Here is a 13,101-nt window from a genome sequence, read left to right as displayed (position 1 = left end):
CTCCAGCCACCTCTGCCTCCATGCTGCCCCTTGCCCCTTGGAATCATAAGCGCAAATAAACTTTTCCTTCTATAAGTTGCTTTGGTCAGTGTTTCTATCACAGCAACAGAAAAGTAACTAATAGAAAGAAAAAAAATCCAAATTTTAAGTTTGGTAACACATGCCTGTGTTCCTACTACTCAGGAGGCTGAGGTATGAAGATGGCTTGTGTAGCCTACAAGTTGGAGACCAGCCTAAGCAATATGATAAGAACTGTCAAAAGAGGAAGGATGGACCAAGGGTGGAGGAGGAAAGAAAGGAAGACAAATAAATCCAGATATTATTATCATTTTTAGAATCTTACATTCTCACAGGTTACAAAAAATACAATTTCAGTCTAGACTAACAGTAGGAAATGTTGTAACTAATGGGTTGGGAATACTGAGTGGCACCAAGATGCAGAGAAAATGGAATTCTCATCCATCACTGGGGGAGGGGGCTTTAAAAATGGTTAAAATTCATGGAAAACTGGTGGTATCTACTAAACATTTTCCTCTTCGTATGTACCCCAAAGAAATGAGTGTCCATATCCAGCAAGTGACACACAAAAAACATTCAACACAGGATGTTCATTCACTGTCCCAAAATCTAATGATACCCATCAATAGAAAAAAAAAATTTCAATGACTAAATCAATTCTGCCATGTTGATACTGATGCACATAGCATGGACAGTTTTTACATTCCACATTGAACAAACAAAACCAGACATAAAGGTGTGCATACATCCTGCATGACCCCTTAGATGACATTCAGGCAAAAGTAGTCCATGGTGTTACATCAGAGTGGAGTACAGATATACCATAAGTGTACAAGGAGGACCTTCTATGGTGATATAAATAGCAGATATATTCTTCTAAGAGGTGGTTTCACAGATTTGTACTTAGATGAAAATACATAGTCCATGTTGAGTTGTGTATACCTAAAGATAATTAAGTAGGGCTGGAGAGATGGCTCAGCAGTTAAGAACACTGACTTCTTGCAGAAGACCTGGGCTCGAATCCTAGCACCCACATGGCAGCTAACAACTGTCCATAACTCCAGTTCCAGGGGATCCAACAGCCTCTTCTGTCCTCCGAGGGAATTACAGAACATGGGTACACTTTTATGCAGACAAAACGTATAAAAAGTAAAAATAAGGGGTTGGAGAGATGGCTCAGTGGTTAAGAGCACTGGTTGCTCTTGTAGAGAACCCAGGTTCTTTTCCCAGTACCCACATGGTGGCCAACAACAATCCGTAACTCCAGTTCCAGGGGATTTGACATCCTCTTCTATCCGCCTAGGGCTTTTCATGGTATGGGTGCACTTACATACATGCAGGCAATACACACATACACATAAAATAAAAATAATAAATAAAATATTTTTTTAAAAAAGAAAATTAAGTAAATAATATCTTAGGTGAGTATGTATATATATGTGAGCTGATGCCAGTAGTGGTTAAAATTTAATTTGTTCTTTATGAGAGTGTTTGTTTTGGTTTGGTTTGGTTTTTTTGTATTTGTGCTTGTGTTTGTTTGAGGCGGGGTCTTACTATGTAACCCTGGCTGTCCTGTCACTTGCTTTGTAGACCAGGCTGGACCCAGACTTGTGGCATTCCTCCTGCCTGTGTCTCCTGAGAGCTGGGATTACAGGCTTGTACTGACACACCTGGCCTAGGAGAGATTTTCTTTAAGATAAGATTATAAAATGGATTTTGTTGTTGTATTTGTGAATCTTTTTTATACTTTCATTATAACCCAAAGACAGAATTCTTTTTCCCCCATTCCTAGTTTGCTTTGTTATTCTGGTTTGGTTTTGTTTGTTTGATTTTGGTATTACGGAGTTTGGGGGCATTTTCAGAGGGGTGTTTGTCTTGATCATCATTTAACAGTTTTTTTATGCCTACTTGTGGGCCAAACACAATAGCAAATGATACAGTTCTGATTTCGAATATCTACTAGAGGCCAAAGTGTTAAAAGTTGATCCCTAGGATGGAATCACTGAGAGGCTATGGAAATTTTAAGAGGTAAGGTCTAATGGGAGATCTTTAGGTCATTGGTAGCATGGCCCTTAAGGACTGTGGGACCCTATCCACTTTCTGACTCTCTTTGCTCCTTGGCTCCTGATGTGAGCAATTTGCTCCTCCAGGAGCTCCTGCAGTGATGTTCTGCCTCACCACTGACTCAAGGCTGTGGGGCCAACTGATCATAGGCTAGAACCTTCAAAACTGTGAGGTAAAATAAACCTTTTCTCTTATAACTTGATGGTCTCAGGTATTTTGTTGTAATAACAGAAAACCAAAAACAAAGCAAGCATTGGGGATCTGAAAAGAAGTAAGACTTGGTCTCTACCATTGTCACATTTGGTTTTGTGGGGTAACAGGGATGGAAGCAGATTCTTGTGGTCATACCACATCAGCAGAGGCTCTATGGGAGGTATGCTGTAGATGGACAGAGCAGGAAGCTGTTCCTTCTTTTAGAGTGTTCCAGAAGACTCATCACTAGACCCTACATCTATTTTTTGCCACATACAAGAGTCCTGTTTATATTAAGACTCTACTGTAGTGATTTAAGAGAACTTTTTGTTTACTGGAGGATAAAAATATTTTCTGCATTCTACATCTTTTCTTAGATACCACTATAATTACTTCTTAGATCACCAGCTTTAAGGATAAAAGAAACTACCTGCCGGAGATTTCTAGAAAGTAGCAACATTCTTTGAAATGTTTATAAATGGAAAGGTCATGTTTCTTTGAATTAGTTCTGAGGTAAAAGCCAAGCTTAACATGAACTTGGAAGGTTACTTTTCCTTTCAAGCAGTGTTTGCATGCAACAACCACAGTGCCCTAAACACGGGTGCAGCTCAAGCCCTGAGCCTAGGTGAGAAACCTTCTGCTGGCTTTTATGTTCACACATGTCTCTCTCCTGACAGCGGATATACCTAGAAATACTTTATAAAGTCCTTGGTATTCGTGTGGTTCTTCCTAGAAACTAAGGCGATTTCAAGAGAAGCATTGCAATTCGTTAATAGCAAATGAACTTACATGGAGTCTGTAATTGTGTATTAATGGATTCCTGTTCAGTGATCACCTGTTTGTAGAACATATGTGAGGTGAATTTTAAATTCTAAAGATGTATTAAATGTGCTGAGCATAAAATAGAGTTAATAAAATATAGAGGAGAAAACTTAAAGAGCTAAGGACATATATTCCATATCAGACCTTTTTGTTTTAAGCAACTTGAAAATCAGATAGTTAATTCAGAGTGCTGTTATATCCATGAAGTTCTCCTATTTGAACAGTTATTGTGCCTAATGCTGTAGTTGGTTTCTTGGTATGTTCGGGCTTGGAATTGTGTTATAAAATAGTAGGCAATGGTGTTCAAGCTCCCCAAACTGTGTTTTCCTTTGCCTATTTCTACAACTCTAGTCCTCTGTGCGTTGTGTCATCTTTGTCAATGAGAAGGCAGCCTTATACATTGAGTCTGTAAATGAATGAGAGGTGAGTTTGAAGAAGAGCCTGACTTCAGGAACTGGTTAGAGGATGATTTCATTTGCAAAGATAGAAGAATAGAAAAGGAGAACAAGGTTGGGAGGAAGGACAATGTTGTGGTCTCCAGGAATGTTCTGAGGGGATAGCAGAAACATGCCCACTGTGCCAGGCTTCTGGCCCCATTCAGAACACCGTGGTTAAGTAGTCCTTCCCTGACCTCCATACAGGACCAAACCATTTGGCATATCCATGACACTGATGTCTCAACTGGTGGCCACTTAGTGAAATCCTTCTGGATACCATTGTTCTAGGAACATCTTTTGTTCTTGTCAGCTTTTTAGCAAACCTACATTGCTTTAGAAATGTTTATTTTTTAAATACATGTAATTTTTATGATAGTTAAACAAAAGAAAAAAAAAACTGAACCAGGCTTGGTGGTACATGTCTGTGATCCCAGCACTCTGGAGGCATGACAGAAGGATCACTTCAGGTTCACAGCCAGCCTAGTCTACATAGAAAGTTCCAGGCTAGCCAGAACTATGTAATACCAAGACCCTGCCTCAAAAATATCCAAATGAGCTGGGAGGATAACTCAGTGGTAGAGTGCTTGCCTCACATGTGTGAGGCCCTAAGTTCAATTCCCAGCACCATTGCACTACACACCTTAAAAAGCAAAAAGAAAGGGAATATCTGAAGCCAGTGACTCCACAGCGAGACTAAATCTGAGTTGGATTCCACTTCAGTTCCTGGCTCTGCCACTCACCAGTTCATTGCTCCCAGACTTGTTCTGTCCACCGTCTCTTACCTATTGACAAAAGTATTCATTCATATAGACCCCAAAAATTACTGAGTATTGCCTTTGCTTTTGGCTGCTGTCTAGAACTTAACAGTAAGACCCTATTGCTGAAGATACATACGTACGTGTGTTGTAGAGCATAGAGAAATCTATCTGACCTCAAAGCTTCATCCTTATTATCTAGCTTTCATGGTGCTAGAACATGCTATGCACACTGCTGAAAGAGAAAAGTAATTATCAGTCTTACTCAGCTGTGAACCCTGCAAGCTACAATGATGACTGGACTGGCCCACTGGTGCAAGACACTGCTCAGTTCCAAATGGGGCATACCTGTCCCTTGCTTCAGAACCCTCTTCCTAAGAGGGGAACAGAAGATTGCAAGAGCCAGAAATGGTGAATGACTTCAATGAATAGCATTTTCCATACATAGCAGGGTAGTGATACATACGAACTCTCAGTGGTAGTGACAGCATGGTGACACAAGACCTGCTCAAACTCACAGAATGAAAGTATGGAAGGGGGAGGTAGGCATGAATCCACCCATAGCTGAAAAGCAATTGGCATTCGATAGCTGCTGAAAGAGGGAGAGTCAGTTTTCCTTAAGGGTGTGGCCCTGATAGGTCAACCAAGTTCCAGTGGATGGCCACATACCTAATTGTATATGAGTAGCACAAATTGGACTTGATGGTTAAAAAAAAAAAATGAGGACACAAAAGTTGGGTGAGTATGGAGACAGCATGGATCTGGGAGGAGTTGGAGGGGTTAATATGGTCAAAAGACATTGTAATGAAATTCTCAAAGAATTAACACATTTTTTTAAAGAATCATTAGCACGTCTCATAACTGAAGAGTATATAAAGTACTAAATGGTCAGTTCAGTGCAGAACTTTACTTCCGCTGTGTTTTACAAACATTTTCTTCCCCCTCTTTTCCTAGCCCTTTTCTGAATCCTCAAATAAGATAAAAATGAAAAGCTTCAGAGAGAAGATCACACAATCCCACAGAAGTCTATTCTGATATTTAACAGTTCTTGTCAGAAAATAGTCATCCTGGCTCACCCAAATTCCTAATGCTGCAATTTGAGTCTTCTGTTTCGTCCTCTGCCTTTGTTTGCAATTTTAATCTTGCCAAATGAACAGCATGAAACATCCTAATCTTCAAAAGCATGTTTCCTTTATTTCTTACCTTTAACATTTGAAAACATAACATCCAGTGAGAACTCCAGAGTCCTTCATACTGGGAATGCATTTTTGGTAGCCCAGGTTAGTTAGAAAGTGCATGGCTGGTTTTCTTTTGCTGTGTCCACCTCTGTGACATACTGAAGATGGGAGGGTGCAGGGGGTGCACGCCGCAGAATGAGCTACACCTTGGTGGCTCCTTCAGCTGAGGACCTCCAACTCTTTCCCATTTAAGGAAGGCAATGCCTGCAGAGTTCACAGATGTTGGAGGGTGTGTGTGCCTGAGCTTAGTTTTTACAGCTCTGCTTCCATTTTCCTGTCATTTGCACTAGCCATGTAACCTGCTAGAACTCCTGTAGTTGTTTGGCATACTGCCTGTGCAAAAATGAACGCAGTGACAAAGGAGAAGGAAGGCACAGACCTTAAAGGCATTTGTTTCCATAACAAAAATAAATCATTTTTTTAAAATTCTCTTTGAAAGCTGAGTAATTATGTGGCCTCCCAAAGCATACAGATTTCCTTAAGAGTTAAAACAACTTTGAAGAGGAAGCGACGAGCTGTGCAGCCTGCCATATCCTGTGTTTAGAATAATTTTCATTTCTACTTATCTGTAAAGGTTGAAGGAATGTCTACAAATATTTGCTTGGTTTCTATGGTGAAGACAGAGAGAGATCAAGTGCTGATTGTTTAGTGTCAGAATCAAAACTATGCTATACTGTACTTTGCAAAGAGAATGAGTTTGTTGCTTGAAACAGAGACATTTAGCAAGTCATGACTGTTTTAAGTTTCACAAGTTCAAGATGAAATTTAAACAACGCAGCTTTGGGCATTTGAGAACTTCATTTTACAAAAATAAAGTGGTCCTGGCACTTTATTAAAAAGTCATCTGTTCATTAAAGATATTGCTGATAGACTCTCAGTACCTGGCATGGATCTGGGGACACAACTATGCTCCATATCCTGCCCTGACTTCTCCTGCTTAACCCTGGAACCCTCCATTCTGCTGTCTGGCTACCTCATACATTTTTTTTGGAACAGGCATTTATTTTATACCTGCTGTATACACTGCTCTGAAAGGTGTTAGGTTTGAAAAGTTCACCTAGGTCTCTGCCCTCTAAAAGGCTGACTTGGGGTCTAGTAGGCTGTAAGGATACCATGAAGGCAATACAGAGCATTAAGAGCTGTGGTCATTTGTGTTTGGGGTGGACTAGGCAGGATGAGGTTTTATAAGAATGCATCTGTGAAGTAGACCTTCTTGAGAAAAGACTCAGCACAAGGCATGACACAGCATGCATATTTGAAAAATCTCTCATCTCTGAGTGAGCTAATAGTGGAGTTAAGCCAGGGACCTGGGTAAATGGTAGTTTTGCTTGAGGAGAGAGGGAGTATAAGAGAAGAAGCAAGGTTCAAAGGAAGGATGGCTAATGCATTTTGAATCTAAAGTTCTTAAGGGAGGACTACATGGTGATGTCCAGTAGTGGATCGGGTCCTCTGCAGAGTTCTGGGTACAATATGAATTTGGGGACAGCCCTAAATTGGAAATTGGAGTTGTGCATCATACAAGTAAAATGACTAACTGAGGAAGCAGTCTTGGAGAGAGCAGTTACCCGAAGAAGAGAAAGTAGGAGGAACTATGACAGAACCTAGCATTCTGCACTTAAATGACTATGCAACACCTCCTGCCCCCAGTTGTCCTCCAACCCAGGCATTTGGCTGTTTTAAGTTTTCCTACTGCTTTCCTAGTCTGTGACCACACTGGCCATTACTAACATGGTGCCTCTTATAATGTGAGCACGCGATGAACTTAATTGAACTCAATTTGACCTGTGTTGTATGTAAGGTTTCCTCTCTGGAGTGTGCCAGTTAGTTTTTGGCAACTTGACACAAAGTAGGAAGAGGGAACCTCAACTGAAGACTTAATTAAACAAGACCGACCTATGGCCGTATCTATGAGACTCTTTATTTTCCTTTATTGTCTCTCTTCTCCTCCCCTCCCCTCCTTTCCTCTCCTCCCTTCCCCGCTTTCCCTCCCCTTCCTTCCCATCCCCCCTCCGCAGGCAGACCTGGAACTTACTATATAAACCAGGCTGGCTTTGAACTTACAAAGATCTGCTTGTCTCTGTCTCTCAAGTGCCAGGATTAAAAGCATGTCTGGCTAAGAGGCATTTTCTTAATTGCTACTTGGCTATGGGAAGGCCCATTCCACTGAGGGTGGTGCCATCCGTAGGCAAGTGGACTGGGCTGTGTAAGAAAGGTGGCTGAAGAAACAGTGTTCTTCCATGGTCTCTGCTTCAGTTCCTATCTCCAGGTTCCTGCCTGGAGTTCCTGCCCTGACTTCTCCCAGTGTTGGATTATGACCTGGGAGTTGTAAGCTGAAATAAACCCTTTATTTTGGGTCACGATATTTATCACGGCAGTAGAAAGCAAACTAGACCATAGAGTGAAACCTTTGTGAGTGACCTATACTTAGCTATAAAGGAGAAATGAAAGTTCAGAAAAAGAGTCCCTGGGACTATAAAATTTGAGTCTGCAGTTTCAGGGAAAGAGGGTTCCACACAAGCAAAGGCTAGTTGGTAGGACATCATTATATCTGATGGGAGTCACAGGCCGCTTGTGAGCCAGGCAGCTGTGGGGCTGAAGGACTTTCTTGTCGTATGTCAGAACCCCTCCTCTAACCCCTGGATTACAAATGAGTGACTCTAACATGGCTCCATTATATTTATTGTAAAGTATTCTATGTGGTTTTATTGATATTTGACTCTTTAATAATTTCCATGGAGCATTATAATAAGAAGACTGCTTGAAAGAATTCAAATTCTGATTCTTCCTAATATGCTCAATTTAAATGCACAGTATTAAAGAATTGGTTATTTTAGACCCTTTATGAAGACAGTGAAATTATCAGTAGTTTTAGGGGTTTTTTTAACATTTTATTTATTATTTTCATTTTATGTGTATGCATGTATTGCCTGCATGTAGGTAAGTGCACCCGTGTCATGCAATGCAAGAGGCTGTCGGATCCCCTGGAACTGGAGTTACGGACAGCTGTTAAACAGCTGCCATGTGGGTGCTGGGATGCGAACCCAGGTCTTCTGCAAGAACAGTCAGTGCTCTTAACCGCTGAGCCATCTCTCCAGCCCCTTTCAGTAGTTTTAGTTTTTATTTCACAAAACCATACCACTTTTCTGTAGGAAAACAAAAACATAATCTATTGGAAAAGTTTGGGGTTTGCATAGAGCAAATAGATAGCACAGTTTGAAAAGATTCTGTAATTTGTCAGAGATGATGTCCCTGATCCTCATAATCTGTATCTGTGTTCACATTTGAGGCATGTTAGAGTGAGAGCCCTAATAGTGGCATATCTCACCACTGGTGCACGTCCTAAGGAATCACCACAGTGAAGGACAGCAAGGACATGAAGGATGCTCTGTGCAGTATATGTTGCAAGTCCTCATTAACCTTACCTCGTTTAGCACTTCATAGAATGTTAACAGAGCACAGGACAGGTCACCCAGTCCAGATATCATCCTGACCGATGAGGAAACAGACCTGGAGAAGTTTTATTCACAGGACTTTCTTCATCTGTAAATTATATGAATGAATCAAGGTTCTGAGAGAAAACAGGTGGCATACTCAAGATAAGGTATTTCCTGGAGGATGTTTACTGAGATGATTGACAGAGATGCTGGGGTTCCAGGACAGTGCCGTACCTTGACTCTTGGGGTATTTGGGCTGTTACTACTCCTAGGCTCTAAAGGAAGAGGATCCAGTTGAACTAGCTGCCTAAAGCAGACGTTGGCATTGTGACGGCAACACAGCCAGCTGTAGACAACTTACTGGGAGGAAATCAAGGAGTTAAGGACCTGACCTCCCTCCTTCTCTGAACTCTTGCCAAAACGTCCCAGTGGCCAAACCCAGTACAAAGCTGGAGGCATATGGCAGATAGATAGGGCTACTCCAGGGCAGAGACCATGCAGACAGGCAAAAGGAAGACGGATCTCCAGTGACATTCACTGAGATCTCTCTACTGCTGTAGCCAACCATTTAATAAGGATGAACCCAGTGGTCGGCAGTATCTTGAGGATCCTGGTGAAAAGGGCGCATGAATAAAAAAACTGCTAAGTAGACTATTAAGTGAGAACAGTTGACTCTCACATGTATTTTGAGTCAGTGTTAGCCTTGGCTCTACTTTATCTTACAGTGTTATTGAACTGACTCAAAAAAAATTGTGAATAGAGATCAAAGCCATCTAAACAGATACATTCGCTTATGTAAATATCCTTGAACTCCTCCCCCCTCCTGTTGCCAAATCCATTCAGCACCTCTAGAGGCTGTTAATACATGTAATGATTGTAATAAACATGGTATTTGCTTTGGTTCCAGCTGGCGTCAGCCACCAAACTCTGTCCATAGTTTCTATTGTTACCTTTGCTTACTAGACAACTGCATTGTTACCATTAGTAGCAACCTTTGTCACAGATTCTTGGTGTTGATCTTTACATACTGCACCCAGTGCTTCCCATAAGAATATTCTCAAAGTCGGACTCAACCATTATACTTTGATTTTTAAAGATATCTTGAATTATTTAATGCAGAGAACTTTGCTTAAAATGTTTAGTACACGTTTCATTTCATGTACTAAAACCTTGAAACGTTTTCATCAGTGCTTTTTAACTTTATTAATCTCTCAAATTAGTAATTCTTTTCGACTTACATATGACTTAAACTGACTGTGAGTTAGGCAATTTTCCATCATTTTTAGAGACATAGAGGTATAATAATTCCTAAGAAAAATATATTTATATTTTGCTGCCAGGAAAATTTGTTACACTTTGTTATCAAGAACTTAAAGCTAGATTTAGTTGTAATAAACTTTTTTTTTTTTTTTGGCTTTTTGAGACAGGGTCTCCCTGTAGTCCCAGCTGACCTGAACTCACTATGTAGACCAGGCTGGCCTTGAACTCACAAGGATCTGTCTGCCTCTGACTCCCGAGTGCTGGGATTAAAGGTGTGCGCCACCACGCCCAGCTGTAATAAACATTTTAAAATAATAAAATTTTAGATTTTAAAATTACAGCAACTTTATATAAGAATTGAAGGACTCTGGATTATAGAATATAGACTAGCCATATAAATTGAGAAGTGAATGCTGAGAAAGTTTTTTTGATATACAGGACAATAATATATAAACCAAAGAATGATTTTTAGAGGGCCCAGCATGGTGGCGCATGCCTATAATCCTAGCACTTGAGAAGCAGGTGGATCTCTGTGAGTTCAAGGCCAGCCTGGTCTACATAGTGAGTTTCTAGGGCAGCTGGGGCTACGGGGAGACCCTGTCTCAAAGAAAAAAAAAGTGACTTTAAAAAATGCTATTTTTATATCTATTACAGAAGATTATTAGTTATTTTTTAATGTAGACCCCAGATATTGTTGGGATTGTTTTACTTGAGAATTAAATAGAAACATGTCTTATACAATTGAGTTTCTTTTCCAGGAAGATGGGAGCAAAAAGATGCCTCTTTAGGCAAATATCGTTAGTTCAACTACAGTATAAACATAATTTAAAAGGGGAAAAGGGGAGGACTCAGCAGTTAACAGCACTGGCTATTCTTGCAAAAGACCAGCACTCACATGGCAGCTAACAACTGTCTGTAACTCCAGTTCCAGGGGATCTGACACCCTCTTCTCTCCTCCTTAGGCATTGCACAACACAGGTGCACTAACACACATGCAGGCATAACACTCATAAAAATAAGTAAATCAAAAAAAAGAAAGGAAGAAGAAAGAAAGGAAGGGAAGAAAGAAAGAAAGAAAGAAAGAAAGGAAGGAAGGAAGGAAGAAAGAAAGAAAGAAAGAAAGAAAGAAAGAAAGAAAGAAAGAAAGAAAGAAAGAAAGAGAAAAAGAAAGGGGGCAGGGGAGAAAAACAGGGCCCAGACATAAACAGGTGACTTAGCGGGGCAAGATAAGGTCCAGACCCCTACGTTTTTCTAAAAGTTCCATTGATGATTCTGTTTGCTGTCAAGTTTGAAAACCAGTGATGTAGTCTAGGGTGTGACAAGGGGTGTCAAGGATATAGAGGTACTATGGGAGATGATGCCAGAAAGCTGTGTATTGAAGCCAAATGATAACTAGAGTAGCATTGTTTTGGTATTACCAGTTTGTATTTTGGTTATTTTTTTTATATATAACCATAATTTCTCCAATTTGTTGCTGCAGTTGTTTTGAGACAAGATCTCGGTATGTAACCTAGACTGGCTTCAAAATTCATGATCCTTCTGCCTCAGCCTTCCAGATGCTAAGATTACAGGTGTGTGTCACCGTGTCTGATATGATCCTTTCTTTTAGATTTCAGTCAGACGTCTCTCTAAACAAAACTGGCCAGTGGGTGAAATTAAAGCAAAACATGTTAAGTGAAATGAAGAAGAGAAACCTGTCAGTGCTGCCATATAGACCCCAAAAGTTAAAAGCACACCATTTTGTTATTGCTCTCACTCTTGTCAGTTGACTGGACTCATTGTAGCAGTTCCTAGACTACCTAAAGAATCAGTTGGTCTTCGTTGTCCAAGCTCAATGGCCCACATAGCTTTCAGATGAGAATTCAGCTGGTGCTGTCAATTGCAGCATCTTCATGAACTCCTCAGGGCATCACAGCTGGGTCCTGAGAAGAAGCACCTCAAGAGCAGGCACTTGAAAGGGCCCAGGCTGTGAGGCTGCTTATGAACTAGCTTTGACAGTCCTAGACATTCCTTCCAATTCTGTAGGTCATATTCAATGAAAGGGGAATTGTGGTCACTGAACCATGACAGGGGAATAAAGTCCAGGGCTGGAGAGATGGCTCGGTGGTTGAGAGCACTGGCTGTTCTTGCAGAAGACCCAGGTTAGAATCCCAGCGCCCACATGGCAGCTAACAACCATCTGTAACTCCAGTTCCAGGAGATCCCAATGCCCTATTCTCTCCTCTGCTGGCATTGTACAACACAAGTGCACTTACATGCAGGCAGTGCACTCATATACAGAAAATAAACACTTTTTTTAAAAAAGGAAGGAGAATAAAGTCCATCCTTTGATGAGGATAGTGTGTACATACAAGGAGAGAAAGAAATTGATGGCAACCATTTATAGAAACTTGCTACTCCAATACTAAGGCACATGTACCAACTAACCTGGAAAGCCAAATTTCCGGAAATTTAGATAGTAATACAGTTAGACAAAAGAAGGGCAAAAGGATCCGAATAATGTAAATTTCATGTAAAAATTTTTATTCATTGGGCTAGAGAGATGGCTCAGCATTTAAGAACATGGGTTGTTCTTGCAGAAGACCCAGGTTTTCAAACCCACATGGCAGCTAACAACTGTCATAAGTCCAGTTCCAGGGGATCCGACAGCCTCTTCTGTCCTGTGGGCATTGCACGACTCGGGTGCACTTACCTACACGCAGGCAATACTCGCATACACATAAAATTAAAAATAATAAATAAAATGTTTTTTAATTTTATTTATTGACTATCTGAAAATAAAGAATTCACCCTCACTGGGTGTGGTGGCCAGCCTGGTCTACATAGTGAGCTCCAGGACAGCTGGGGCTACAGGGAGACCCTGTCTCAAAAAGACCAAAAA

At 40.7% G+C, this 13,101-nt stretch overlaps 1 protein-coding gene across 2 annotated transcripts in view; it reads left to right on the top strand.

Moving 5' to 3' along the window:
• The window catches only part of Cdk6 (cyclin dependent kinase 6), a 223,534-nt gene that overhangs the window by 138,755 nt on the left and 71,678 nt on the right, over positions 1-13,101 (top strand). The gene's annotated exons all lie outside the window — the stretch shown is intronic.

This window comes from Nannospalax galili, unplaced genomic scaffold (genome assembly GCF_000622305.1).
Source record: "Nannospalax galili isolate Female #2095 unplaced genomic scaffold, S.galili_v1.0 scaffold85, whole genome shotgun sequence".
In the NCBI taxonomy this organism is placed as follows: domain Eukaryota; kingdom Metazoa; phylum Chordata; class Mammalia; order Rodentia; family Spalacidae; genus Nannospalax; species Nannospalax galili.
Note: the sequence above shows the minus strand (reverse complement) of the source record. Positions and strands in the feature narration are given on the sequence as shown.